The sequence below is a fragment of the Cherax quadricarinatus genome, chromosome 25, assembly GCF_038502225.1.
Source record: "Cherax quadricarinatus isolate ZL_2023a chromosome 25, ASM3850222v1, whole genome shotgun sequence".
NCBI classification, from domain to species: domain Eukaryota; kingdom Metazoa; phylum Arthropoda; class Malacostraca; order Decapoda; family Parastacidae; genus Cherax; species Cherax quadricarinatus.
Window position 1 is genome coordinate 14,149,170 of NC_091316.1, and position 27,892 is coordinate 14,177,061.

Genomic DNA, 27,892 nt, shown 5'->3' on the forward strand with positions numbered 1-27,892 from the left:
AGCAGAAGGCGAAGGCCACAGGATAATCTTTGCTCTCTGTTCTTATTAATGGAATTCTTTTTAAAGGAATAAAGATAAACAGAAATACGTATATTAATATCGATGAGGAACTTCGAAACTACGAGGCTTGAGAGGAGGAAAAATGTACACTGCATAACCATAGTTCAAGGGAAATTGTGGTAATTTGGTACAGCCGCGGAGTGAGTTCTCAAACTATTTGGCAGCAGTTTTATTTCTGCTGTGCTGCAGTCAAGTTGGTTCTCAGGATGTGGGGGTAAGTTTGTAGGCGATAGTAACCAACAATGAACAGGTTGTTTTTTTTCGTTGTTGGGGATGGCGGTTGTTGTCGTTGTTGAGGGTTGTTGTTGTTGGAGGCTGTTGTTGTTGTTGAATGTTGTTGTTGGGTGGTGGTGGTTGTTGATGTTGGGTGGTGGTGATTGTTGTCGTTGTTGAGGGTTGTTGTTGTCGTTGTTGTTGAATGTTGTTGTTGGGTGGTGGTGGTTGTTGATGTTGGGTGGTGGTGATTGTTGTCGTTGTTGAGGGTTGTTGTTGGGTGCTGTTGTTGTTGGGTGTTGTTGTTGGGTGTTGTTGTTGGGTGGTGTTGGTTGTGGTTGTTGAGTGTTGTTGGTTGTGGCTGTTGGGTGTTGTTATTGGATGCTGTTGTTGTTGGGTGCCGTTAGTTGTTGTTGTTGGGTGCTGTTGTTGTTGGGTGGTAGGGGTTGTTGTTGTTGGGTGCTGTTGTTGTTGGGTAGTGGGTGCTGTTGTTGTTGGGTAGTGGGGGTTGTTGTTGTTGGGTACCGTTGGTTGTTGTTGTTGGGTGATGTTGTTGTTGGGTGCCGTTAGTTGTCGTTGTTGGGTGCCGTTAGTTGTTGTTGTTGGGTGCTGTTGTTGTTGGATGGTGGGGGTTGTTGTTGTTGGGTGCTGTTGTTGTCGGGTGGTGGGGGTTGTTGTTGTTGGGTGCCGTTGGTTGTTGTTGTTGGGTGCTGTTGTTGTTGGGTGGTGGGGGTTGTTGTTGGGTGGTGGGGGTTGTTGTTGGGTGCTGTTGTTGTTGGGTGTTGGGGGTTGTTGTTGTTGGGTGCTGTTGTTGGGTGGTGGGGGTTGTTGTTGGGTGCCGTTGGTTGTTGTTGTTGTTGTTGTTGGGTGCTGTTGTTGTTGTTGGGTACTGTTATTGGGTGGTAGGGGTTGTTGTTGTTGGGTAGTGGGGTTGTTGGATGGTGGGGTTGTTGTTGGGTGGTGGGGGTTGCTGCTGTTGTTGTTGGGTGGTGTTGATGTTCGGTGGTAGGGGTTGTTGTTGGGTGGTGGGGGCTGTTGTCGGGTGGTGGGGGCTGTTGTTGGGTGGTGGGGGTTGCTGTTGTTGTTGGATGGTGGGGTTGTTGTTGTTGGGTGGTGGGGGTTGTTGTTGGGTGGTAGGGGTTGTTGTTGGGAGGTGGCTGTTGTTGTTGTTGGTTGGTGGGTGTTGTTGTTGGTTGGTGGGGGTTGTTGTTAGGTGGTGGGGGTTGCTGTTGTTGTTGGGTTGTGGGCGCTGTTGTTGTTGGGTGGTAGGGGTTGTTGGTGGGTGGGGGTTGTTGTTGTTGGGTGGTGGGGGTTATTGTTGGGTGGTGGGGTTGTTGTTGTTGGGTGGTGGGGGTTGTTGTTGGATGGTGGGGTTGTTGTTGTTGGGAGATGGGTGTTGTTGGGTGGTAGGGGTTGTTGTTGGTGGGTGGGGGTTGTTGTTGTTGGGTGGTGGGGGTTGTTGTTAGGTGTTGGGAGTTGTTGTTGGGTGGTGGGGGTTGCTGTTGTTGTTGTTGGGTGGCGTTGGTTATTGATGTTGGTTGTTGATGTATGGTGTTGCTTTCTTTTTCCGTCATCACTGAATCTGTAAACCCACGGGAGACCACACAGCGCCTAAGGAATAGTAAGTAATCAGGCAATTGAAAACTTTGCGGAAAATCGCCAAACCGCGTAAGACAGTCACTTGAGCCAACATGCGACTGCTTGGCTGAAACACGTAGGATACTGGTAGGATGTGGGTAGAATATACGTAACATATGGGTAGGATATTGGCAGGATAAACCAAATGAGCTAGCTGGCCCAGTGACTAATGCGACGGTCTGGAGTTTTGAGACTGATCGCGGGTTCTAACCCCGCCCGTGGCATGTTTTGAGCATGATTTTTGGAGCGTAGTTCGAGATAGTTCCTGGTGTACAGTAGTGTATGGGCAACCCCTGTCATGTGGAAAGCATTTTCATTCTTTTGTTGCTGGGATTCAACGTATTTATGATACCGAGTGTTAGAGATTTAGTGGGGGATTTCTTTCACAAGAACATAATCTCGACTTAACCTTTCACCCACACACTGGGGAGAACTCTAGACAAAAAAAAAAGTGTAACTTACTGATGTTGATGTATCTTGGAGACTTATGCGACTTAAGGAACTCTGGGGTCATAGTTTCCCTCCTTCAGTACCCACCGTCACAGCTCCCCAACTACGGGACCCTGGATCAGGAATATACGGTTCCTGTGAAAATTATTATTATAATTATTATTATTAGCAAATCACCTGCAGGAGGCTTACAGGGCATTGCCTGAATTATGACCTGCAAGAAATTTGATAAGTGGGACTTAAATCACAGTAGGTCACTGAACCACAACCCCTTCGACTGCCCACTTCCTCACCATTCTCACAAAAAGCTAGACCTGGCATTAAATTAATAATTATATTAAAACCAGCTACTCAGCTAATTAAGGGTATGTGGACTGTATAGGATTAAGCTTGATGGGAACAACAAATATAATTGGTATTAACACTTATCATTTAATTACAGTAGATGGATCACACCACAACACCTGCCTAACACCTAGACCCTACACTGGCCAGCTAGTGATCTAAATGCAAAGACTAAGGTGCACTTCCCTGTGAGTGATGTCTGCATTTAATTTCCACCATCCACACGTAATTCTTGACGCCCCGCAAATTTCCTGTCCCAGTCCTTCAGCAGGGAACATTAACACGTGTTCTTATTACAAATCCAGGCCGAAACACTCCATGCTTTTAATGATGCATGATGCTAAAATTGAACATGTTCATGTTTTCCAAGCAGTGTTGTTAGAGTTCTTAACTTTACACTCTGGTGAGGCCTAAATCAGTGGCGCGAACGCAGGATACCTCGCACTGTATATCAGTGTACATCCACCTCTCCTCTGTACCTTATCTGTTGAAGAGGGCCTCAGTTGGAAGCCGAAACTTATATATAGTAGAGTGGCTTCACTCTGAAAAAGTGTGGGGGGGGGGTGGACTTTACAGTTCGGAGAGGCGTTGAAATTGCGACATCTGCGTTCTTCTTTCTGATCAGACAGCCAATTGTGAACACCCGTATCCTCGGAGAAATAAATAAAAAGACTTCGAGAAAAATATTTGGATTTCTCCCTGTGGCCGTTTGAATATTCCACTTCTACCACCTCCTTCTGTTATAAATGCACAAATAGGTAAGTTTTATTACGTAAGATGGTATGCAAAGTTTATAGGAGGCGGAGATGGGATCATCTCTCGATTACCTTTTTCCCAGATAGTGGGAAATCCAGGGCATTAGTGAGGAAACAAAGCGAGACACGGGACCCCAATTAGGAGAGAGGCTGGCTGCTCTAGTTACAGCTGTACCCATCCGTTACAACCAGGAAACTGCACATTCTCTTTTTTCCAGTTTGGTCAGATCCTCTCAGGCCAATTTTTTTGTATATCCTAAATGGAGGCGATGGCAACGAAATACAACATGCAGTGTTCACCAGAATTGTTGGTCTCTCTCTCTCTCTCTCTCTCTCTCTCTCTCTCTCTCTCTCTCTCTCTCTCTCTCTCTCTCTCTCTCTCTCTCTCTCTCTCTCTCTCTCTCTCTCTCTCTCTCTCCCGTCCCTCCCCTTCCTTTCTCTTTCCCCTCCTCTCCCCGCTCTCAATTCCATCTCGTCCTACCTTTTTACCTTCTTAAATTGCGGTAATGGTTATAAATGACAGTGATAAGAAGGTGTAGTGTTGGATGCATGGTTATGGAGGTGAGTGGTTGTAGTGTTGGATGTATAGTTATGGCGATGGTGGGTGTGTGGGGCTGCAGTGGTAGATGCATAATAATGGTGGTGGGTGCGTGGTTATGGTGTTGCAGAAACTAGGATGCTTACAGCGTTCTTTTAGTGCCTGAAGAGGTTTTAACAAGAATGTTGTGTGTCTAGTGTAAGCAGGATGCTTAGAAAGCAGCGCAGCAGGATGAGACTCGAGCAAGAATAATGTCTAGTATTAACAGATTGGTTAAAAAAAACTGCCACAGTACTTCTAGATTTGCTCAAGTAGTTTTCCCTCCATTGTCTTGGTGGAAGGCCTCCAGCAAGCACTCCTTGCGTTGAATGCCTCTAAATAGGAAGGTACCCAGGGCGGTACCATGACGTATAAGATGCTGGGTACGTAATAAGATGCTGGGTGTGTAATAAGATGCTGCGTATTTAATGTTGGGTTTGAAATGATAAGAGACGTAGACTTTTAAATAAGCAGGTTTATATAGATACAGGTACACATAAGTACATTTCTCATACCTAGTAACATATGTGTAAATTACCTGAGATAACCCCCCCCCAAAAAAAAAGTGACTTATTTCCATTGGTTTAGTGAAAAATTATTATTATTATTATTATGAGCAAACCACCTGCAGGAGGTTTACAGGATATTACCTGAATTACTACCTGCAAGTAATTTGGGTGAGGTAAGTGGGACTTAAGTCACAGTAGGTCAATGAACTGCTACTCCTTCGACTGCCCACTTCCTCACTACTTTCACAAAAAGCTAGACCTAACATTTAATTAATAAATACAGTATTAAAACCAGCTACTCTGGTACATTGCAATTAGGTGGACTGTATAGGATTAAGCTTGCTTGCTGGGTCCACAAAAATATAACTATTAGTACAATATATATACTCCAATGGTGTTATTAGAAAAGAACTTTGCATTACCACTTACCATTCAATTGCTGTAGATGGATCACACCACAACACCTGCCTAACATCTAGAACCTACACTGGCCAGCTAGATCTAAATGCAAAGACTGTGGTGCACTTCCCTGTGAGTGATGTCTGCATTTATTTCGCCATCCACGCTTAATTCTTGAGGTCCCGCAAATTTCCTGTCTCAATTCTTCAGCAGGGGACATTAACACGGGTTCCTATTACAAATTTAGGCCGAAACACCCCCATTAGTCTTCGGAAAACGCCGAATTCATGGTGCAAATTTCCGACCAGTTCTCACACATTAAATTCAACATGGCATCTCCTCCGGCATTCCTACTTGCTGTTTCGCCTCCCCTCTCACTCGAAATTTCTCGAAGGGTCCAAATAGCATCACACTTTAGGAAATAGCATCACATTTAGGAAATTATGTAAAAAAAAAAAATCCACATTTGGGGGTCCTTGATGGTAAATGCAACTTAATATGGGAAGCTTTGCCCAAACATTGGACTTAAGTCACAAATACATAATAAACACGAGTGTGGACGAGACATAGTAAAGTTCACTGTATGGGTGAGACGTAATCAATAAGGTTTACTGCGTGGACGAGACATAATCAATAAAAGATAATATGTAACTGAATTTGTGCGTGTTTACCATGGCTTTTAAAGTGTGTTTACTGGACACTGTAGATTATTATTATAATCATGGGGGAGGGCTAAACCCATAGGATTATAGAGCGCCTGTGGGAGGGGATGGGATGCAAGGTATTCAGACTCAATTCAGGGAACTGGAGGACAGATCCAATTCCCTAGATCAAGAGCCCCTCTCCAACATCAAGGAACCTCCCTTGAGGGATGGACACTGTAGAGAACGGTAGTAGGTGACACTGTAGACAATTGTGATAATTGGCACTGTAGACAACTGTGATAGCACTGTAGACAACTGTGATAGTTGACACTGTAGACAACTGTGATAGTTGGCACTGAAGAAAACTGTGATAGTTGATACTGGAGGCAATTGTGGTAGTTGACAATGGAGACAATTGTGGTAGTTGACACTGGAGACAATTGTGATAGTTGACACTGTAGACAGCAGTGACAGTTGACATTGTAGACAACTGTGGTGTCCCGGTGGCCTGGTGGCTAAAGCTCCCGCTTCACACACGGAGGGCCCGGGTTCGATTCCCGGCGGGTGGAAACATATCGACACGTTTCCTTACACCTGTTGTCCTGTTCACCTAGCAGCAAATAGGTACCTGGGTGTTAGTCGACTGGTGTGGGTCGCATCCTGGGGGACAAGATTAAGGACCCCAATGGAAATAAATTAGACAGTCCTCGATGACGCACTGACTTTCTTGGGTTATCCTGGGTGGCTAACCCTCCGGGGTTAAAAATCCGAACGAAATCTTATCTTATCTTGTGATAGTTGGCATTGTAGACAACTGTGATAGATGACACTGTAGACTGTGGTAGTTGACACTGTAGACAATTCTGATAGTTGACACTGTAGACAACTGTAATAGTTGGTATTGTAGACAACTGTGATAGTTGACACTGTAGACAACTGTGATAGATGATACTGTAGACTGTGGTAGCTGACACTGTAGACAACTGTGATAGTTGACACTGTAGACAACTGTGATAGATGATACTGTAGACTGTGGTAGCTGACACTGTAGACAACTGTGATAGTTGACACTGTAGACAACTGTGATAGATGATACTGTAGACTGTGGTAGCTGACACTGTAGACAACTGTGATAGTTGACACTGTAGACAACTGTGATAGTTGACACTGTAGACAACTGTGATAGATGATACTGTAGACTGTGGTAGCTGACACTGTAGACAACTGTGATAGTTGGCATTGTAGACAACTGTGATAGTTGACACTGTAGACAACTGTAATAGTTGGCATTGTAGACAACTGTGATAGTTGACACTGTAGACAACTGTAATAGTTGGCATTGTAGACAACTGTGATAGTTGACGTTGTAGACATCTGTGATAGTTGACACTGTAGACAACTGTAATAGTTGGCATTGTAGACAACTGTGATAGTTGACACTGTAGACAACTGTAATAGTTGGCATTGTAGACAACTGTGATAGTTGACGTTGTAGACATCTGTGATAGTTGACACTGTAGACAACTGTGATAGTTGACGTTGTAGACAACTGTGATAGTTGACGTTGTAGACAACTGTGATAGTTGACGTTGTAGACAACTGTGATAGTTGACGTTGTAGACAACTGTGATAGTTGACGTTGTAGACAACTGTGATAGTTGACGTTGTAGACAACTGTGATAGTTGACGTTGTAGACAACTGTGATAGTTGACACTGTAGACAACTGTAATAGTTGGCATTGTAGACAACTGTGATAGTTGACGTTGTAGACATCTGTGATAGTTGACACTGTAGACAACTGTGATAGTTGACATTGTAGACAACTGTGATAGTTGACGTTGTAGACAACTGTGATAGTTGACGTTGTAGACAACTGTGATAGTTGACATTGTAGACAACTGTGATAGTTGACATTGTAGACAACTGTGATAGTTGACATTGTAGACAACTGTGATAGTTGACACTGTAGACAACTGTGATAGTTGACACTGTAGACAACTGTGATAGTTGACATTGTAGACAACTGTGATAGTTGACATTGTAGACAACTGTGATAGTTGACATTGTAGACAACTGTGATAGTTGACACTGTAGACAACTGTGATAGTTGACATTGTAGACAACTGTGATAGTTGACATTGTAGACAACTGTGATAGTTGACACTGTAGACAACTGTGATAGTTGACACTGTAGACAACTGTGATAGTTGACATTGTAGACAACTGTGATAGTTGACATTGTAGACAACTGTGATAGTTGACATTGTAGACAACTGTGATAGTTGACACTGTAGACAACTGTGATAGTTGACATTGTAGACAACTGTGATAGTTGACATTGTAGACAACTGTGATAGTTGACATTGTAGACAACTGTGATAGTTGACATTGTAGACAACTGTGATAGTTGACACTGTAGACAACTGTGATAGTTACCGTGTTGAGGCACAAGCAGTACCTTCAAGAGCAATGCCTCGATATCGGTGAAAGGCTCTTGATCCAATGAACCTGGAGTTTCGCACCCCTTCCCTCTTCCTCAGACCAAACCCAGCCCTCATTCCCCAAGGCGCTGTATATCCTGCGGGTTTAGCGCTTCCCCACGAAATAAATTAATTCGTACATCAGTGATATTTCGATGCAAAAACTCCAGACAGAGTAATGAATACAAATGGAAAAATAAAAGATTTATTGGCTATCTGTTTTCGAAAATAATTTAGCAAATTATTGTATTACACCACTGTAAAAACGGAACGTGGGTTATGAGAACAATTTTGGCTTTAAATTGAACATTAACAGCTTCAATAAATGGTTTAATAATGTAAGTGTGTAACTATGTGTGTGTGTGTGTGTGTGTGTGTGTGTGTGTGTGTGTGTGTGTGTGTGTGTTGGGGGGTTATATTTGGAGCAAAGCTGGATTTATACCTGGAGGATACGTGAAGTCTACCTGGATTATGCCGGGAGGTTACTTCGATACCTGGAGGATACTTCGAGGCTACCTGTAGGACACTTTAAGGTTATCTGGAGGATATCTGAAGGATGCTTTCTGAGGGCCCACGCCCCCGCGGCCAGGTCTCAGACCAGGGGAAAGGAGTGGTGGGCACTTGCATATTTTCCGGCTTACCAAACACTTGCACTCAGGAGAGGGCAAACCCCATGGAGACGTTTCAGTTGGTCTTGGACCATATCCTATGAACAATGGTCTAGGTGGTTTATGGCTGTGTTCAAATGGTGTATGGCTGTGTCCAGGTGCTGTATGGCTGTGTCCAGGTACTGTATGGCTGTGTCCAGGTACTGTATGGCTGTGACAAGGTGCTGTATAGCTGTGTCCAGGTGCTGTATGGCTGTGTACAGGTGCTGTATGGCTGTGTCCAGGTACTGTATGGCTATTGTCCAGGTACTGTATGACTGTGTCCAGGTACTGTATGGTTGTGACCAGGTACTGTATGGCTGTGTCCAGGTACTGTATGGCTGTGTCCAGGTGCTGTATGGCTATTGTCCAGGTACTGTATGACTGTGTCCAGGTACTGTATGACTGTGTCCAGGTACTCTATGGATGTGTCCAGGTACTGTATGGCTATTGTCCAGGTGCTATATGGCTGTGTCCAGGTGTTGTATGGCTGTGTCCAGGTACTGTATGGCTGTGTCCAGGTACTGTATGGCTGTGTCCAGGTGCTGTATGGCTGTGTCCAGGTGCTGTATGGCTGTGTCCAGGTACTGTATGGCTGTGTCCAGGTACTGTATGGCTGTGTCCAGGTATTGTATGGCTGTGTCCAGGTGTTGCATGGTTGTGACCAGGTACTGTATGGCTGTGTCCAGGTACTGTATGGCTGTGTCCAGGTGCTGTATGGCTGTGTCCAGGTGCTATATGGCTGTGTCCAGGTGTTGTATGGCTGTGTCCAGGTACTGTATGGCTGTGTCCAGGTACTGTATGGCTGTGTCCAGGTGCTGTATGGCTGTGTCCAGGTGCTGTATGGCTGTGTCCAGGTACTGTATGGCTGTGTCCAGGTGCTGTATGGCTGTGTCCAGGTACTGTATGGCTGTGTCCAGGTGCTGTATGGCTGTGTCCAGGTGCTGTATGGCTGTGTCCAGGTGCTGTATGGCTGTGTCCAGGTGCTGCATGGCTGTGTCCAGGTGCTGTATGGCTGTGTCCAGGTGCTGTATGGCTGTGTCCAGGTGCTGTATGGCTGTGTCCAGGTGCTGTATGGCTGTGCCCAGGTACTGTATGGCTGTGTCCAGGTGCTGTATGGCTGTGTCCAGGTACTGTATGACTGTGTCCAGGTACTGTATGACTGTGTCCAGGTACTGTATGGTTGTGACCAGGTACTGTATGACTGTGTCCAGGTACTGTATGACTGTGTCCAGGTACTGTATGGTTGTGACCAGGTACTGTATGACTGTCCAGGTGCTGTATGGCTGTGTCCAGGTGCTGTATGGCTGTGTCCAGGTGCTGTATGGCTGTGTCCAGGTGCTGTATGGCTGTGTCCAGGTGCTGTATGGCTGTGTCCAGGTGCTGTATGGCTGTGTCCAAGTGCTGTATGGCTGTGTCCAGGTGCTGTATGGCTGTGTCCAGGTGCTGTATGGCTGTGTCCAGGTGCTGTATGGCTGTGTCCAGGTACTGTATGGCTGTGTCCAGGTGGTATAAATACATATATAGGTATACCCCAAAGGGGGACTTTTAAGACATTACCTAATTTTTTTCCTTCCAACTTTTCGATTTTTATTTCGCTCATAACTCGAGAACGCTTCATCCAATCGGCTTCAAATTTTCAACACTTGCTTATGGTAACAAAGACTAAATTCTTGGAACAGCTGGTATGTTCACGTGCCCTATACTTGGAGGAAGTTCCGGGGGTCAACGCCCCAGCGGCCGTGTCTGTGACCAGGCCTCATGATGGATCAGGGCCTGATCAACCAGGCTGTTACTATTGTCCGCACGCAACCCGACGTACAAACCACAGCCCGGCTGGTCAGGTACTGACTTTAGGTGCCTGTCCAGTGTCCCTATGACTAAAGTTGTTGAACCCATTTCCAGTATCTTCGAATGGCACGGATAACTTTCAAAATCCTCAGTGTCGTAGCTTAAAATGTTCAAAAATGGTGCTAAAAAAAATCAGCCACGGCGGAGAATGAAATTCAACAATGTAGGTGCAAGTTTGACCAATTTATGTGTAAAATAAATGTGAAATTTTAATTCTCCTTAATGTTCAATTTACTCTTCGACGGCTTTAATATTTAATGGCAGATGTATCTTAGGGCTTCAAACTCTGGTGGGCTTTATTAAAACACAACTGTCCACTCACTTCTAGTTGTGTAAATTTTAGTTTGCGAATTTTGTTAAAATAATGTCTCTTTTGATCAACTTCAAGCCCTAAATACTGGTGTATCTTAATTTTCCTTTATTTTTCTCGCCAGTTTTATCACGTTGGATATTTTAATTAAAAAATTAAATTAAAATTTATTATCTTACATGATTATGGAGAATTTTAAATAGAATGTCAGTGAGAAGAGCAAACTTAAAAAAAAAATCATCGATTTTATGGAGTTTTTGAGTTTAACAAGGGGAGACTTTCCTATTTTTCCTAACATTTTCAGCAACATTTTCGTTGGCATTCTCACAAATTTTCGTTTATTACTCAGAACGCCTTATTCGATCGGCTTCAAATTTTCTGATCTTGTTTAATATATCTTGGGCAAGATTCATGGGTCTACTGGCATACGTGGGTGCTCTATGCACAGTGCTACATAGGTCATTTTAAATTATTGCATTATTTTGTCTTGATGCCGGTGAGAGGCTCTTGATTCAAGAAACTAGACTTATTTTCCCCTTGCTTGGATTGAATCTCTCTCATTACACAGACACTATATGGCCCCTGTGGGGTTTAGTGCTTTTCTTTGATTAAAATATAACAACTGTGAACGGCATCAGTCTTTAGTGAATGATGCAGCGAACGAAATGAACGAATCCTTTCGTGGGTTTAGGCTGTGTAGGCACAACATTTTCTATTCTGGGTAAAAACTGGAAAATGCATCTTCAGTGTGGAAATTATATTAATCGAATTGGTTTCTATGAAATAACTGGAGAATGTCTCTTCTGCTCAGGAATAAGTAACACTGATTTTATTTGGTTATCTTAGGGTAAATCAACTTAATATTCCTTTAGGTATCTATAACATGAGTCCCATCAAGACCATTGTTAAAAAATTGTACGCTACATTAACTAAGCTTACATAAAACTTACTCTACTTACTTTTTTAAAAGCTGGTCAGTCTTGGAGAAGAAACTGGAAAAATGAAATGCATCTTTTCATGCAATAATTTCTGAGTGTCACATCTCATTAGCTTCAATACTTTCATACTGATAACTTGATAATACAACTTCTGAGCGACTTAAATAAATAATCACGTTAAGTTTTATGTATATTAATATCTTTGGTTTGAATTAGATTTGGGCTGTCTTCCTGGAGGGTATTCCGGGGATCAACGCCCCCGCGGCCCGGTCCACGACCAGGTCTCCCGGTGTATGTCCTAAATGACCATTTTTTTTTTTTGTATTGAAGAAATTTGGATATTAGTTTCCATGTGATGACTTGTGAATGCCTCTTCTCATTCCCTTCAGATCTTCAGTGTTAACATTTAACTGCATTATCAACTTATGGGGTTATGAAGTACAGGGGGACCTTCCACGGATCGTGCAGCCACCGAAATGCAGTGTTTCTATTGAGGTTCTTCCCTAAGATGCATCTCACAACAGAAGACTAAATCCTAGATACCTGTTTATTACTCTACTACTACTATTACTACTACTACTACTACTACTACTACTAGTACTACTACTACTAGTACTACTACTACTACTACTACTACTACTACTGCTACTACTACTACTACTACTACTACTACTGCTACTACTACTACTACTACTACTACTACTACTACTACTAATAATAATAATAATAATAATAATAATAATAATAATAATAATAACAACATGGGTTCATAAATCTTCATGCCTACCTCAGGTACCAATTGTTTATTAATACAAATGCTTTCATAGGAATACTAAATTGAAAGTCTTAAAACAAGGTGATGACAATGAATAATTACGGGAATATCCCAGTAAGAGTCTTCAGAGCAAAGTGGGTTAATTACCTTTCCTTAGAAACATACAACATGAAAGTGATGAAGGAGATAGTATACACGATTGTGTCTGAAACATGAACAATAACATGGACTTTAATGTGGCAACGTTTCGCTCTCCAGGAGCTTTATCAAGCCATTACAAACAATACATGGACACAGAGGGTATATAAAGGCTCAGAGTGAGGTGCAATACTAGTGAGGTAACATTTCGATGTTCACTAGTGGTAGTAGTAGTAGTAGTAGTAGTAGTGACAAAAGTAATACAATATGATAGAGCAATTGATTCGTACAAGAGTAAAAGGATATAAAAGCTATTACTTGGGTAACATAAAAATAGGTTGGACAAATATAGACTGGAAAGAGGCAGCTTGTTTCAGTGTTCACTCTCTGTAATGTGCTTTGTGTAGTATAACAGGAGAGACTATGTGATGGCAGGGTTTACTGTTTTCAGGAGGATTCTTGCTAAGACTTCGGAGATGGTGAAGCTGCCGTTGTTTTGTTTAATTGTATTCGAAACAGCGATCAGTGCTGATTCGAGGCACTTGCGTCTGCGGAAATTAGTTTCTTTGATCACTAATTGGGCGTCTCTGAATTTCATGAGATGATTGGTGGAATTTCGGAGTTGTACACAGGCGTTGTTCAAGTTATCGTTCCTACAACGCCTGTGTACAACACCGAAATTCCACCAATCATCTCATGAAATTCAGAGACGCCCAATTAGTGATCAAAGAAACTAATTTCCGCAGACGCAAGTGCCTCGAATCAGCACTGATCGCTGTTTCGAATACAATTAAACAAAACAACGGCAGCTTCACCATCTCCGAAGTCTTAGCAAGAATCCTCCTGAAAACAGTAAACCCTGCCATCACATAGTCTCTCCTTTTATGACTGCGGCCACACTAGTGTACCATGGAGTCAACGAACCAGACAAGCTGTTACCTGTGATAACGACATATCCTCCTCCTCGCTAGTGTCCATAGTTAGGAGTACATACGGTGTTGTTGCTTATGAGATGCACCAGTTGAACTGACCAGAACAGTGCTTGAACAGCATATGTCGCATCATTGTAGAAACCTTTCTCCCTCGGGAGCCAGAGACGGGTCATCGCAAGATTGAGACCCGTGCCAGGACTACGGTCTTGGCGAACATTATACATACACATGTATTGTTTGTAATGGCTTGATGAAGCTCCTGGAGAGCGAAACGTTGCCACAATAAATGTCACATTAGTTGCACTTGTGTCCTTTTACTTTACATATTGTCGGTAATTCTACCAACTTTATTACAACATGGACTTTGTAAAAGAAAAAAAAATTGATATACTGTTTACATTTCGTCCCTTACCTATCGCATTGGCGAGGTGAGTGCATACGATGACCGATTTCTTACAAATACTTTTGACTGTAAATACTTACAGGTGAATAGAAGAGTGTATCACTTACAATTTGACTAGAGAACGTAGACGACAGCAGATACCTTAGTTGCACACTTTACGTTTGTAAACTCGCAAGAGAAGTTAGAGAACTTCACATTCTTCAAGAGAGTCTATCCTCTGTCTGCTGGCCGCTGTACAGGCGTGCTGTCTGCCTTTACTCACTTAGCTTCGTTAAGGTATACAGGTGTGGAATGTTTGTACAGATGTGAGAGGCAGGATACAAGAATGTAAGAGGCAGGTTACAGCAGTGTATAGCCCAACAAACAACTGCACTAGAGACAGAAAACTAACCTTGGTAGTGATAGCTGCTGAGGAAGAAAGTCTAGGGATATATAAACCTGCTTTTGAATTCACCGATAAGAACTACTGCAAATAAATGATGAAACCTTACCTAACAAGATTTTATATTATTGGAAAAACGTTATACGTAAGATAAATAAAATTATCCCAGAAATGTGCTTATACATAAACTCAGTGGCCACTTTATTGGGTACACCCTTCTTGTACTGGGTAAGGCCCCAGAACAGCTTGAATTCTTCGTGGCATGAATTCAACAAGATGCTGAAAATATTCTATAGATATTCTGGTCCATGTTAACATGATAGCATCACGCAGCTACTGCAGTTTTGTCGGCTGCATATTCATGCTGCGAGTCTCACGTCTTGACCTTACCGCCTGCATGTCGCAATAGAAATCGCGATTCCTCATACCAGGTAGAGTTTTGCCAGCCTTTAACTGTCCGGTATTAGTGAGCCTGTGCCCACTGTGGCTTCACTTTCCTTTTCTTAGCGAACAAGTGTGGAACACGGTGTGATCTGCTCTTGTGGCCCATCCACTTGAAGGTTCGACATATACGTTCAGAAATGCTCTTCTGCATACCAATGTCAGTTCTGGTTGGTTGAGTTACTGTCACCTTCCTGTTAGCTTGAACCAGCCTGGCCATTCTCCTCTGACTTGTCTCATTAACAAGGCGTTTTTGCCCACAGAACTGCCTCTTGCTGGATGTTTGGCGATTTTCACACCATTCTCTGTAAACTCCAAGAGACTGTTGTTGTACGTTAAAATCTCAGGAGATCAGCAATTTTCGAGATATTCAAATCACCTCAACTGGCACCAACAATAATTCCACGGTGAAAATCATTTAGATCACATTTATTCCCCATTCTGATATTCGGTCTGAGCGACGACTGAAACTCTTGACCATATCTGCATACTTTAAAGCAGTGAGGTGCTGCCACGTAGTTGATTAGATATTTGCATTAGCAAACAGGTATACAGGTATAACTAATATAGTGTCCTCGAGTGTATATTAATCTAAATCTCAGGCACGTATAATATATACCCAAATTAACATAATTGACGCATAGTTTCTCGCTGACAATGTATATCATCACCGTCGGATAAACTGTACATTTGTACCTTTTTTTTTTAATAGGCTGTCCAGCCTATTAGGCCAAAGGATTCTTAACAAGTTAGGGATAATTTAAAAGAGAACAGTATGAGAAGACATTTATCCCCTGAAAAGCAAGTCCTCACCACCACAACTAGTTACCCAGGACACTACTGTGTAGTGATTATTTTTTTTTATATGGAAGGAAAATCTACTTTGACATGTGATGGTGTAAGCTTTACTAGGCATATATATATATATATATATATATATATATATATATATATATATATATATATATATATATATATATATATATATATATATATATATATATATATATATGTCGTGCCGAATAGGCAGAACTTACGATCTTGGCTTAAATAGCAACGCTCATCTTGTCATATAGGACTAGCGAAAATTTGTGTATGCAATAATTTCGCCAAAATCATTCTGAACCTAAGGAAAAAAATATATTTCACTGTGTTTGTTTAGTATTAAATTATTGTAAACAAATCTGAAATATATATAGTTGGGTTAGGCTAAAATAAATTGTTCTTGTTATAATAAGGTTAGGTAAGTTTTCTAAGATTCTTTTGGAGCAAAATTAAAAATTTTTACATTAACATTAATGAAAAATATATATCTTTAAATGTATAAGAGAAATTTTTAGAAAGGACTTAATTTTAAATGAGTTCTTGCTAATTGACCAGTTTTACATATTCGGCACGACACACACACACACACACACACACACACACACACACACACACACACACACACACACACACACACACACACACACACACACATATATATATATATAATCTTAATAACAACACTGCGACTAGCCGAGGATTCGAACCCATGCGTTTTGGTCCGCTTAATGGTAAGTGAAAATCACACATGACGCTCTACCCCACAAGACCACGCAATTCTACAAGAATCAAGCACCCACCAGATCTAGATATACCTTGATCCGAGGACATACGGTGATGTGGGTGCCTCTGAGCTAATTTCATTCAAATCCTGGAGTTTACCTGGAGAGAGTTCCGGGGGTCAACGCCCCCGCGGCCCGGTCTGTGACCAGGCCTCCTGGTGGATCAGAGCCTGATCAACCAGGCTGTTGCTGCTGGCTGCACGCAAACCAACGTACGAGCCACAGCCCGGCTGGTCAGGAACCGACTTTAGGTGCTTGTCCAGTGCCAGCTTGAAGACTGCCAGGGGTCTGTTTGTAATCCCCCTTATGTATGCTGGGAGGCAGTTGAACAGTCTAGGGCCCCTGACAATTATTGTATGGTCTCTTAACGTGCTAGTGACACCCCTGCTTTTCATTGGGGGATGTTGCATCGTCTGCCAAGTCTTCTGCTTTCGTAGTGAGCGATTTTCGTGTGCAAGTTCGGTACTAGTCCCTCTAGGATTTTACAGGTGTATATAATCATGTATCTCTCCCGCCTGCGTTCCAGGGAATACAGGTTTAGGAACCTCAAGCGCTCCCAGTAATTGAGGTGTTTTATCTCCGTTATGCGCGCCGTGAAGGTTCTCTGTACATTTTCTAGGTCAGCAATTTCACCTGCCTTGAAAGGTGCTGTTAGTGTGCAGCAATATTCCAGCCTAGATAGAACAAGTGACCTGAAGAGTGTCATCATGGGCTTGGCCTCCCTAGTTTTGAAGGTTCTCATTATCCATCCTGTCATTTTTCTAGCAGATGCGATTGATACAATGTTATGGTCCTTGAAGGTGAGATCCTCCGACATGATCACTCCCAGGTCTTTGACGTTGGTGTTTCGCTCTATTTTGTGGCCAGAATTTGTTTTGTACTCTGATGAAGATTTAATTTCCTCGTGTTTACCATATCTGAGTAATTGAAATTTCTCATCGTTGAACTTCATATTGTTTTCTGCAGCCCACTGAAAGATTCGGTTGATGTCCCCCTGGAGCCTTGCAGTGTCTGCAATTGAAGACACTGTCATGCAGATTCGGGTGTCATCTGCAAAGGAAGACACGGTGCTGTGGCTGACATCCTTCTCTATGTCGGATATGAGGATGAGGAACAAGATGGGAGCGAGTACTGTGCCTTGTGGTTAGTTAGTTAGTTTAATATGTTTATTATGCACCCCATACCCATCCTGTGGGCGGTAGTCAAAAGATTACAGAGGTACATAATGGGTCCAGGGACTGGACTCCAAAGTTTTGATAGCTGAGCAAGTTACAGAGGTAATGAACTCACAATTTACAAAGGTAATGAACTCACAATTTACAAAGGTAATGAACTCCAGGTAAGTCTGGTCACAATCATGACAAGTTACAAAGGTATTTACAGATTACAGAGGTACGTAATGGGTCCAGGGACTGGGCCCCCAAAGTTTTGATAGCTGAACTAGGTACAAAGGTAATGAGCTCACAAGTTACAAAGGTAATGAATTCTGTAGAATGGTTACTTACGTTTATACTTTGGCTACAATCATGAACAAATTATAGAGTAATGAGCAATTCACACTTGGAACAGAGCTTTTCACTGTAGCTGCCTCGGACTTTACTCTGTTGACGACTACTCTCTGTGTTCTGTTAGTAAGTAAATTATAGATCCATCGACCGACTTTTCCTGTTATTCCTTTAGCACGCATTTTGTGCGCTATTACGCCATGGTCACACTTGTCGAAGGCTTTTGCAAAGTCTGTATATATTACATCTGCATTCTTTTTATCTTCTAGTGCATTTAGGACCTTGTCGTAGTGATCCAATAGTTGAGACAGACAGGAGCGACCTGTTCTAAACCCATGTTGCCCTGGGTTGTGTAACTGATGGGTTTCTAGATGGGTGGTGATCTTGCTTCTTAGGACCCTTTCAAAGATTTTTATGATATGGGATGTTAGTGCTATCGGTCTGTAGTTCTTTGCTGTTGCTTTACTGCCCCCTTTGTGGAGTGGGGCTATGCCCGTTTGAAATTAAAATGAAATTAGCTCAGAGGCACCCACACCATCGTATATCCTCGGATCAAGGTAAAACACGTAGCTCCCCTGGGTGCTTGATTCTTGTAGGAATACGTGGCCCTGTGGGTTAGAGTCATGGAGTCATGTGTGATTTTCGCTCACCATGAGGTGGTCGTGGTTACAATATATATATATATATATATATATATATATATATATATATATATATATATATATATATATATATATATATATATATATATATATATATAAATATATATTACCGTATTATGGTAACACGATATTTTTTTCCAAGTTTCTCGTTTAAAAATTATGAAAAACCTCTTATCCAATTCTTCATTGTGCCAAACCCTGAGCTGTGTCAGAGAAACCCGATCGACACCAGCGACCGAGATGGGAGCGCTACAAAAAAGATCATTGCAAAAGATTATCAGACAGTGGAAGTCTCCGAGATTAAAGGGGAAGAGAGACAGACAGACAGAGATGAGGGAGGGAATTCTTGAGCAAACACAAAGTAAAGCAGTTGATTACTTTATTGACACAGGAGAACACGCCAGATTTTAATTACATTGTCAAGGTTCATTCATCAGGGTCTAGGTCGGACCCAACATCATCTGATGACATCTCCAATTTGTAGGTGACTTGTGAATTCTTGAAACCACGACATTGTCACTTTCAGTCTTCATAAACATCACCAAAAGTAGCAGGAAGAGTTGCAGTAGTTCACATTTTTTTACAAGCTTCTGCAACATTCCAGGCAATGTACACCTAGCACCATCCAAGGCACTGTACACCTAGCAGCATCCCAAGCAGTGTACACCTAGCAGCATACTAGATAGTTTACACCTAGCAGCATCCCAGGCACTGTACACCTAGCAGCATCCTAGGCAGTGTACACCTAGCAGCTTCCCACGCAGTGCACACCAAGCAGCATCCCAGGCAGTGCACAACTAGCAGCATCCCAGGCAGGGAACACCTAGCATCATCACACGCAGTGTATGCCTAGCAGCGTCCCAGGCAGTGTATACCTAGCAGCATCCCAGGCAGTGTACACCTGGCAGCATCCCAGGCAGTGGACACCTAACAGCATCCCAGGCAGTGTACACCTATCAGCATCCCAGGCAGTGTACACCTATCAGCATCCTAGGCAGTGGACACCTAACAGCATCCCAGGCAGTGTACACCTATCAGCATCCCCAGCACTATACACCTAGCAGCATCCTAGGCAGTGTACACCTAGCAGCATCCCAGGCAGTGCACACCTAGCAGCATCCCAGGCAGTGAACACCTAGCAGCATCCCAGGCAGTGCACATCTAGCAGCATCCCATGCACTGTACACCTAGCATCATCACAGGCAGTGTAGGCCTAGCAGCATCCCAGGCAGTGCACACCTATCAGCATCCCCAGCACTATACACCTAGGAGCATCGCAGGTAGTGAATACCTAGTAGCATTCCAGACAGAGTACACCTAGCAGCAGCCCAGGCAGTGGACACCTAACAGCATCCCAGGCAGTGTACACCTATCAGCATCCTAGGCAGTGTACACCTATTAGCATCCCAGGCAGTGTACACCTATCAGCATCCAAGGCAGTGCACACTTATCAGCATCCCCAGCACTATACACCTAGCAGCATCCTAGGCAGTGTACACCTAGCAGCATCCCAGGCAGTGCACACCTAGCAGCATCCCAGGCAGTGCACATCTAGCAGCATCCCATGCACTGTACACCTAGCATCATCACAGGCAGTGTAGGCCTAGCAGCATCCCAGGCAGTGCACAACTAGCAGCATCCCAGGTAGTGTACACCTAGCAGCATCCCAGGCAGTGTATACCTAGTAGCATCCCAGGCAGAGTACACCTAGCAGCATCCCAGGCAGTGTACACCTAGCAGCATCCCAGGCAGTGGACACCTATCAGCATCCCAGACAGTGTACACCTATCAGCATCCCAGGCAGTGTGCACCCATTAGCATCCCAGGCAGTGTACACCTAGCAGCATCCCAGGCAGTGTACACCTAGCAGCATCTCAGGCAGTTTACACCTAACAGCATCCCAGGCAGTGCACACCTAGCAGCATCCCAGGCAGTGCGCACCTAGCACCATCCCAGGAAGTGTACACCTAACAGCATCCCAGGCAGTGTACACCTAGCATCACAGGCAGTGTACGCATAGCAGCATCCTAGACAGTGTATACCTAGCAGCATCCCAGGCAGTGTACACCTAGCAGTATCCCAGGCAGTGTACACCTAGCAGCATCCCAGGCAGCGTGCACCTAGCAGCATCCCAGGCAGTGTACATCTAGCAGCATCCCAGGCAGTGTACACCTATCAGCATCCCAGGCAGTGTATACCGAGCAGCATCCCAGGCAGTGTACACCTAACAGCATCCAAGGCAGTGCACACCTAGCAGCATCCCAGGCAGTGTACACCTAACAGCATCGAAGGCAGTGCACACCTAGCAGCATCCCAGGCAGTGCACACCTAGCAGCATCCCAGGAAGTGTACACCTAACAGCATCCTAGGCATTGTACCCCTAGCATCATCACAGGCTGTGTACGCCTAGCAGCATCCCAGGCAGTGTATACTTAGCAGCATCCCAGGCAGTGTACACCTAGCAGCATCCCAGGCAGTGTACACCTAGCAGCATCCCAGGCAGTGTATACCTATTAGCATCCCAGGCAGTGTACACCTAGCAGCATCCCAGGTAGTGTACACCTATCAGCATCCCAGGCAGTGTACACCTAGCAGCATCCCAGGTAGTGTACACCTATCAGCATCCCAGGCAATGTACACCTAGCAGCATCCCAGGCAGCGTGCACCTAGCAGCATCCCAGGTAGTGTACTTCTAGCAGCTTCCCAGGCAGTGTACATCTAGCAGCATCCCAGGCAGTGTACACCGAGCAGCATCCCAGGCAGTGTACACCTAACAGCATTCCAGGGAGTGCACACCTAGCAGCATCCCAGGTAGTGCACACCTAGCAACATCCAGGGGAGTGTACACCTAACAGCATCCCAGGCAGTGTACACCTAGCAGCATCCCAGGCAGTGTACACCTAGCAGCAGCCCAGGCAGTGTACACCTAGCAGCAGCCCAGGCAGTGCACAGCTAGCAGCATCCCAGACAGTGTACACCTAGCAGCATCCCAGGCAGTTTACACCTAGCAGCATCCCGGGGAAATGTACCCTTAGTACCATCCCAGGCACTGTACACCTATCAGCATCCCAGGCACCGTACACATATCAGCATCCCAGGCAGTGTACATCTAGCAGCATCCCAGGCAGTGTACACCTATCAGCATCCCAGGCAGTGTACACCGAGCAGCATCCCAGGCAGTGGACACCTATCAGCATCCCAGGCAGTGTACACCTAGCAGCATCTCAGGCAGTTTACACCTAACAGCATCCCAGGCAGTGCACACCTAGCAGCATCCCAGGCAGTGCGCACCTAGCAGCATCCCAGGAAGTGTACACCTAACAGCATCCCAGGCAGTGTACACCTAGCATCACAGGCAGTGTACGCCAAGCAGCATCCCAGTGTATACCTAGCAGCATCCCAGGCAGTGTACACCTAGCAGCATCCCAGGCAGTGAACACCTAGCAGCATCCCAGGCAGCGTGCACCTTGCAGCATCCCAGGCAGTGTACATCTAGCAGCATCCCAGGCAGTGTACACCTATCAGCATCCCAGGCAGTGTACACCGAATAGCATCGCAGGCAGTGTACACCTAACAGCATCCAAGGCAGTGCACACCTAGCAGCATCCCAGGCAGTGTACACCTAACAGCATCGAAGGCAGTGCACACCTAGCAGCATCCCAGGAAGTGTACACCTAACAGCATCCCAGGCATTGTACCCCTAGCATCATCACAGGCTGTGTACGCCTAGCAGCATCCCAGGAAGTGTATACTTAGCAGCATCCCAGGCAGTGTACACCTAGCAGCATCCCAGGCAGTGTACACCTAGCAGCATCCCAGGCAGTGTATACCTATTATCATCCCAGGCAGTGTACACCTAGCAGCATCCCAGGTAGTGTACACCTATCAGCATCCCAGGCAGTGTACACCTAGCAGCATCCCAGGTAGTGTACACCTATCAGCATCCCAGGCAATGTACATCTAGCAGCATCCCAGGCAGCGTGCACCTAGCAGCATCCCAGGTAGTGTACTCCTAGCAGCTTCCCAGGCAGTGTACATCTAGCAGCATCCCAGGCAGTGTACACGGAGCAGCATCCCAGGCAGTGTACACCTAACAGCATTCCAGGGAGTGCAAACCTAGCAGCATCCCAGGTAGTGAACACCTAGCAGCATCCAGGGGAGTGTACACCTAACAGCATCCCAGGCAGTGTACACCTAGCAGCATCCCAGGCAGTGTACACCTAGCAGCAGCCCAGGCAGTGTACACCTAGCAGCAGCCCAGGCAGTGCACACCTAGCGGCATCCCAGACAGTGTACACCTAGCAGCATCCCAGGCAGTGTACACCTAGCAGCATCCCGGGGAAGTGTACCCTTAGTACCATCCCAGGCACTGTACACCTATCAGCATCCCAGGCACCGTACACCTATCAGCATCCCTGGCAGTGTACACCTAACAGCATTCCAGGCAGTGTACACCTAGCAGCATCCCAGGCAGTGTACACCTAGCAGCATCCCAGGCAGTGTACACCCAACAGCATTCCAGGCAGTGTACACCTAGCAGCAGCCCAAGATGTGTACACCTAGCAGCATCGCAGGCAGTGTACACTTAGCAGCATCTCGGGCAGTGTACACCTAACAGCATCCCAGGGAGTGTACATCTAACAGCATTCCAGGCAGTGTACACCTAGCAGCATCCCAGGCAGTGTACACCTAGCAGCATCCCAGGCAGTGTACACCTAGCAGCATCCAAGGCAGTGTACACCTAGCAGCATCCCGGGCAGTGTACACCTAGCAGCATCCCAGGCAGTGTACACCTAGCAGCATCCAAGGCAGTGTACACCTAGCAGCATCCCAGGCAGTGTACACCTAGCAGCAGCCCAGGCAGTGTACACCTAGCAGCATCCCAGGCAGTGTACACCTAGCGGCATCCCAGGCACTGTACACCTAGCAGCATCCCACGCAGTGTACACCTAACTGCATTCCAGTGTACACCTAACCGCATTCCAGTCAGTGTACACCTAGCAGCCTCCTAGGCAGCGTACACCTAGCAGCATCCCAGGCAGTGTACACCTAGCAGCATCCCAGGCAGTGTACCCCTAGCAGCATCCCAGGCAGTGTACACCTACTAGCATTCCAGGCAGTGTACACCTACTAGCATTCCAGGCAGTGTACACCTAGCAGCATCCCACGCAGTGTGCACCTAACTGCATTCCAGTGTACACCTAACCGCATTCCAGTCAGTGTACACCTAGCAGCCTCCTAGGCAGTGTACACCTAGCAGCATCCCAGGCAGTGTACACCTAGCAGCATCCCAGGCAGTGTACCCCTAGCAGCATCCCAGGCAGTGTACACCTACTAGCATTCCAGGCAGTGTACACCTACTAGCATTCCAGGCAGTGTACACCTAGCAGCATCCCACGCAGTGTACACCTAACTGCATTCCAGTGTACACCTAACCCCATTCCAGTCAGTGTACACCTAGCAGCCTCCTAGGCAGTGTACACCTAGCAGCATCCCAGGCAGTGTACACCTAGCAGCATCCCAGGCAGTGTACCCCTAGCAGCATCCCAGGCAGTGTACACCTACTAGCATTCCAGGCAGTGTACACCTACTAGCATTCCAGGCAGTGTACACCTAGCAGCATCCCAGGCAGTGTATATCTAGAAGCATCCCAGACAGTGTACACCTAGCAGCATCCCAGGTAGTGTACACCTATCAGCATCCCAGGCAATGTACACCTAGCAGCATCCCAGGCAGCGTGCACCTAGCAGCATCCCAGGTAGTGTACTCCTAGCAGCTTCCCAGGCAGTGTACATCTAGCAGCATCCCAGGCAGTGTACACCGAGCAGCATCCCAGGCAGTGTACACCTAACAGCATTCCAGGGAGTGCACACGTAGCAGCATCCCAGGTAGTGCACACCTAGCAGCATCCAGGGGAGTGTACACCTAACAGCATCCCAGGCAGTGTACACCTAGCAGCATCCCAGGCAGTGTACACCTAGCAGCAGCCCAGGCAGTGTACACCTAGCAGCAGCCCAGGCAGTGCACACCTAGCAGCATCCCAGGCAGTGTACCCCTAGCAGCATCCCAGGCAGTGTACACCTACTAGCATTCCAGGCAGTGTACACCTACTAGCATTCCAGGCAGTGTACACCTAGCAGCATCCCACGCAGTGTACACCTAACTGCATTCCAGTGTACACCTAACCGCATTCCAGTCAGTGTACACCTAGCAGCCTCCTAGGCAGTGTACACCTAGCAGCATCCCAGGCAGTGTACACCTAGCAGCATCCCAGGCAGTGTACCCCTAGCAGCATCCCAGGCAGTGTACACCTACTAGCATTCCAGGCAGTGTACACCTACTAGCATTCCAGGCAGTGTACACCTAGCAGCATCCCACGCAGTGTACACCTAACTGCATTCCAGTGTACACCTAACCGCATTCCAGTCAGTGTACACCTAGCAGCCTCCTAGGCAGTGTACACCTAGCAGCATCCCAGGCAGTGTACACCTAGCAGCATCCCAGGCAGTGTACCCCTAGCAGCATCCCAGGCAGTGTACACCTACTAGCATTCCAGGCAGTGTACACCTACTAGCATTCCAGGCAGTGTACACCTAGCAGCATCCCAGGCAGTGTATATCTAGAAGCATCCCAGACAGTGTACACCTAGCAGCATCCCAGGTAGTGTACACCTATCAGCATCCCAGGCAATGTACACCTAGCAGCATCCCAGGCAGCGTGCACCTAGCAGCATCCCAGGTAGTGTACTCCTAGCAGCTTCCCAGGCAGTGTACATCTAGCAGCATCCCAGGCAGTGTACACCGAGCAGCATCCCAGGCAGTGTACACCTAACAGCATTCCAGGGAGTGCACACGTAGCAGCATCCCAGGTAGTGCACACCTAGCAGCATCCAGGGGAGTGTACACCTAACAGCATCCCAGGCAGTGTACACCTAGCAGCATCCCAGGCAGTGTACACCTAGCAGCAGCCCAGGCAGTGTACACCTAGCAGCAGCCCAGGCAGTGCACACCTAGCAGCATCCCAGACAGTGTACACCTAGCAGCATCCCAGGCAGTGTACACCTAGCAGCATCCCGGGGAAGTGTACCCTTAGTACCATCCCAGGCACTGTACACCTATCAGCATCCCAGGCACCGTACACCTATCAGCATCCCAGGTAGTGTACACCTAGCAGCATCCCGGAGAAGAGTACCCTTAGTACCATCCCAGGCACTGTACACCTATCACCCCTCAAGGAAGGTTCCTTGATGTTGGTGAGGGGCTCTTGATTTAGGGAATTGGATCTGTGCTCCAGTTCCCCAAATTAAGCCTGAATGCCTTCCACATCCCCCCCCAGGCGCTGTATAATCCTCCGGGTTTAGCGCTTCCCCCTTGATTGTAATAATAATGTACATCTATCAGCATCCCAGGCACCGTACACCTATCAGCATCCCTGGCAGTGTACACCTAACAGCATTCCAGGCAGTGTACACCTAGCAGCATCCCAGGCAGTGTACACCTAGCAGCATCCCAGGCAGTGTACACCCAACAGCATTCCAGGCAGTGTACACCTAGCAGCAGCCCAAGATGTGTACACCTAGCAGCATCTCAGGCAGTGTACACTTAGCAGCATCTCGGGCAGTGTACACCTAACAGCATCCCAGGGAGTGTACATCTAACAGCATTCCAGGCAGTGTACACCTAGCAGCATCCCAGGCAGTGTACACCTAGCAGCATCCCAGGCAGTGTACACCTAGCAGCATCCAAGGCAGTGTACACCTAGCAGCATCCCGGGCAGTGTACACCTAGCAGCATCCCAGGCAGTGTACACCTAGCAGCATCCAAGGCAGTGTACACCTAGCAGCATCCCAGGCAGTGTACACCTAGCAGCAGCCCAGGCAGTGTACACCTATCAGCATCCCAGGCAGTGTACACCTAGCGGCATCCCAGGCAGTGTACACCTAGCAGCATCCCACGCAGTGTACACCTAACTGCATTCCAGTCAGTGTACACCTAACTGCATTCCAGTCAGTGTACACCTAGCAGCCTCCTAGGCAGTGTACACCTAGCAGCATCCCAGGCAGTGTACACCTAGCAGCATCCCAGGCAGTGTACCCCTAGCAGCATCCCAGGCAGTGTACACCTACTAGCATTCCAGGCAGTGTACACCTACTAGCATTCCAGGCAGTGTACACCAAGCAGCATCCCAGGCAGTGTATATCTAGCAGCATCCCAGACAGTGTACACCTAGCAGCATCCCAGTCAGTGTACACCTAGCAGCATCGAAAATCCTTCACAAAACGGCGTTACCTCTGCTAAGCGCCTCTTGTTCCCTGGAATTTGAGCTACACTCCTCACTCCTGGATCAAACATCAACACCCCCAATGATTGTATATAGCTTCACTGCTCTCGAGTCACTACACCTCACTGTTCACTGTGCTCTTTCTGCCTCTGACTCGTTGTTTTTCATGCCTCTGTTGTCTCAGTGCATCTGTCATTTCCATCATCGACAGGTTGATGATTCAACGACAAAAAGAGACAAAAGGCAGAAAAAGAAAAACGGTAATTTAACGGCAGACGAGACATTTATTTCGTGGTGTACATAGGTAGTACGTATTTAAAAATGTAAATTAATGCCAGAGTTTCGCCAACTGTATCCATATAATAATCGCCATGAGGAAGTGGAAAAGAATTGCTCCTCGGTAAGCCATGTGTGTCTTAAGAGGCGACTAAAATGTCAGGAGCAAGGGGCTAGTAACCCCTTCTGTATAGATTACTAAATTTAAAACAGAGAAACTTTCGTTTTTCTTTTTAGGTCACCCTGCCTTGGCCGGTTCGTTGAAAATATTATTATTATTATTATGTAACCATTCTAAGTTGTTTTGGAAGTAATATCACTTTCATTAGAAGTGGGAGTTTCGAAGTGGTCGTCTCTGAGTGAGAGTATCAGAGTGATCGTCCCTAAGTGGGGGTATCGGAGTGGTGGCCCCTGAGTGGGAATATGAGTGGTCGTCCCTGAGTAGGAGTATCAGAGTGGTCGTTCCTGAGTGGGAGTATCAGAGTGGTCGTTCTTGAGTGGGAGTATCGGAGTGGTCGTCCCTGAGTGGGAGTATCAGAGTGGTCGTCCCTGAGTGGGAGCATCAGACTGGTCGTTCCCGAGTGGGAGTATCGGAGTGGTCGTCCCTGAGTGGGAGTATCAGAGTGGTCATCCCTGAATTCAAAGTTCGATTCAAAGTTTATTCTCTATAAGGA

General features: G+C 45.9%; 1 protein-coding gene across 1 annotated transcript in view; it reads left to right on the forward strand.

Annotated features, from left to right (window-relative positions):
• The first annotated feature begins 252 nt into the window (after nt 1–252).
• LOC128690039 (ras-related protein Rab-9A) overlaps nt 253–27,892 on the forward strand; it is a 150,220-nt gene continuing 122,580 nt past the window's right edge. The window contains exon 1 of the mRNA XM_053778570.2: nt 253–274. The gene's annotated coding sequence lies outside the window, so the exon portion shown is untranslated. The remainder of the gene's footprint in view (nt 275–27,892) is intronic.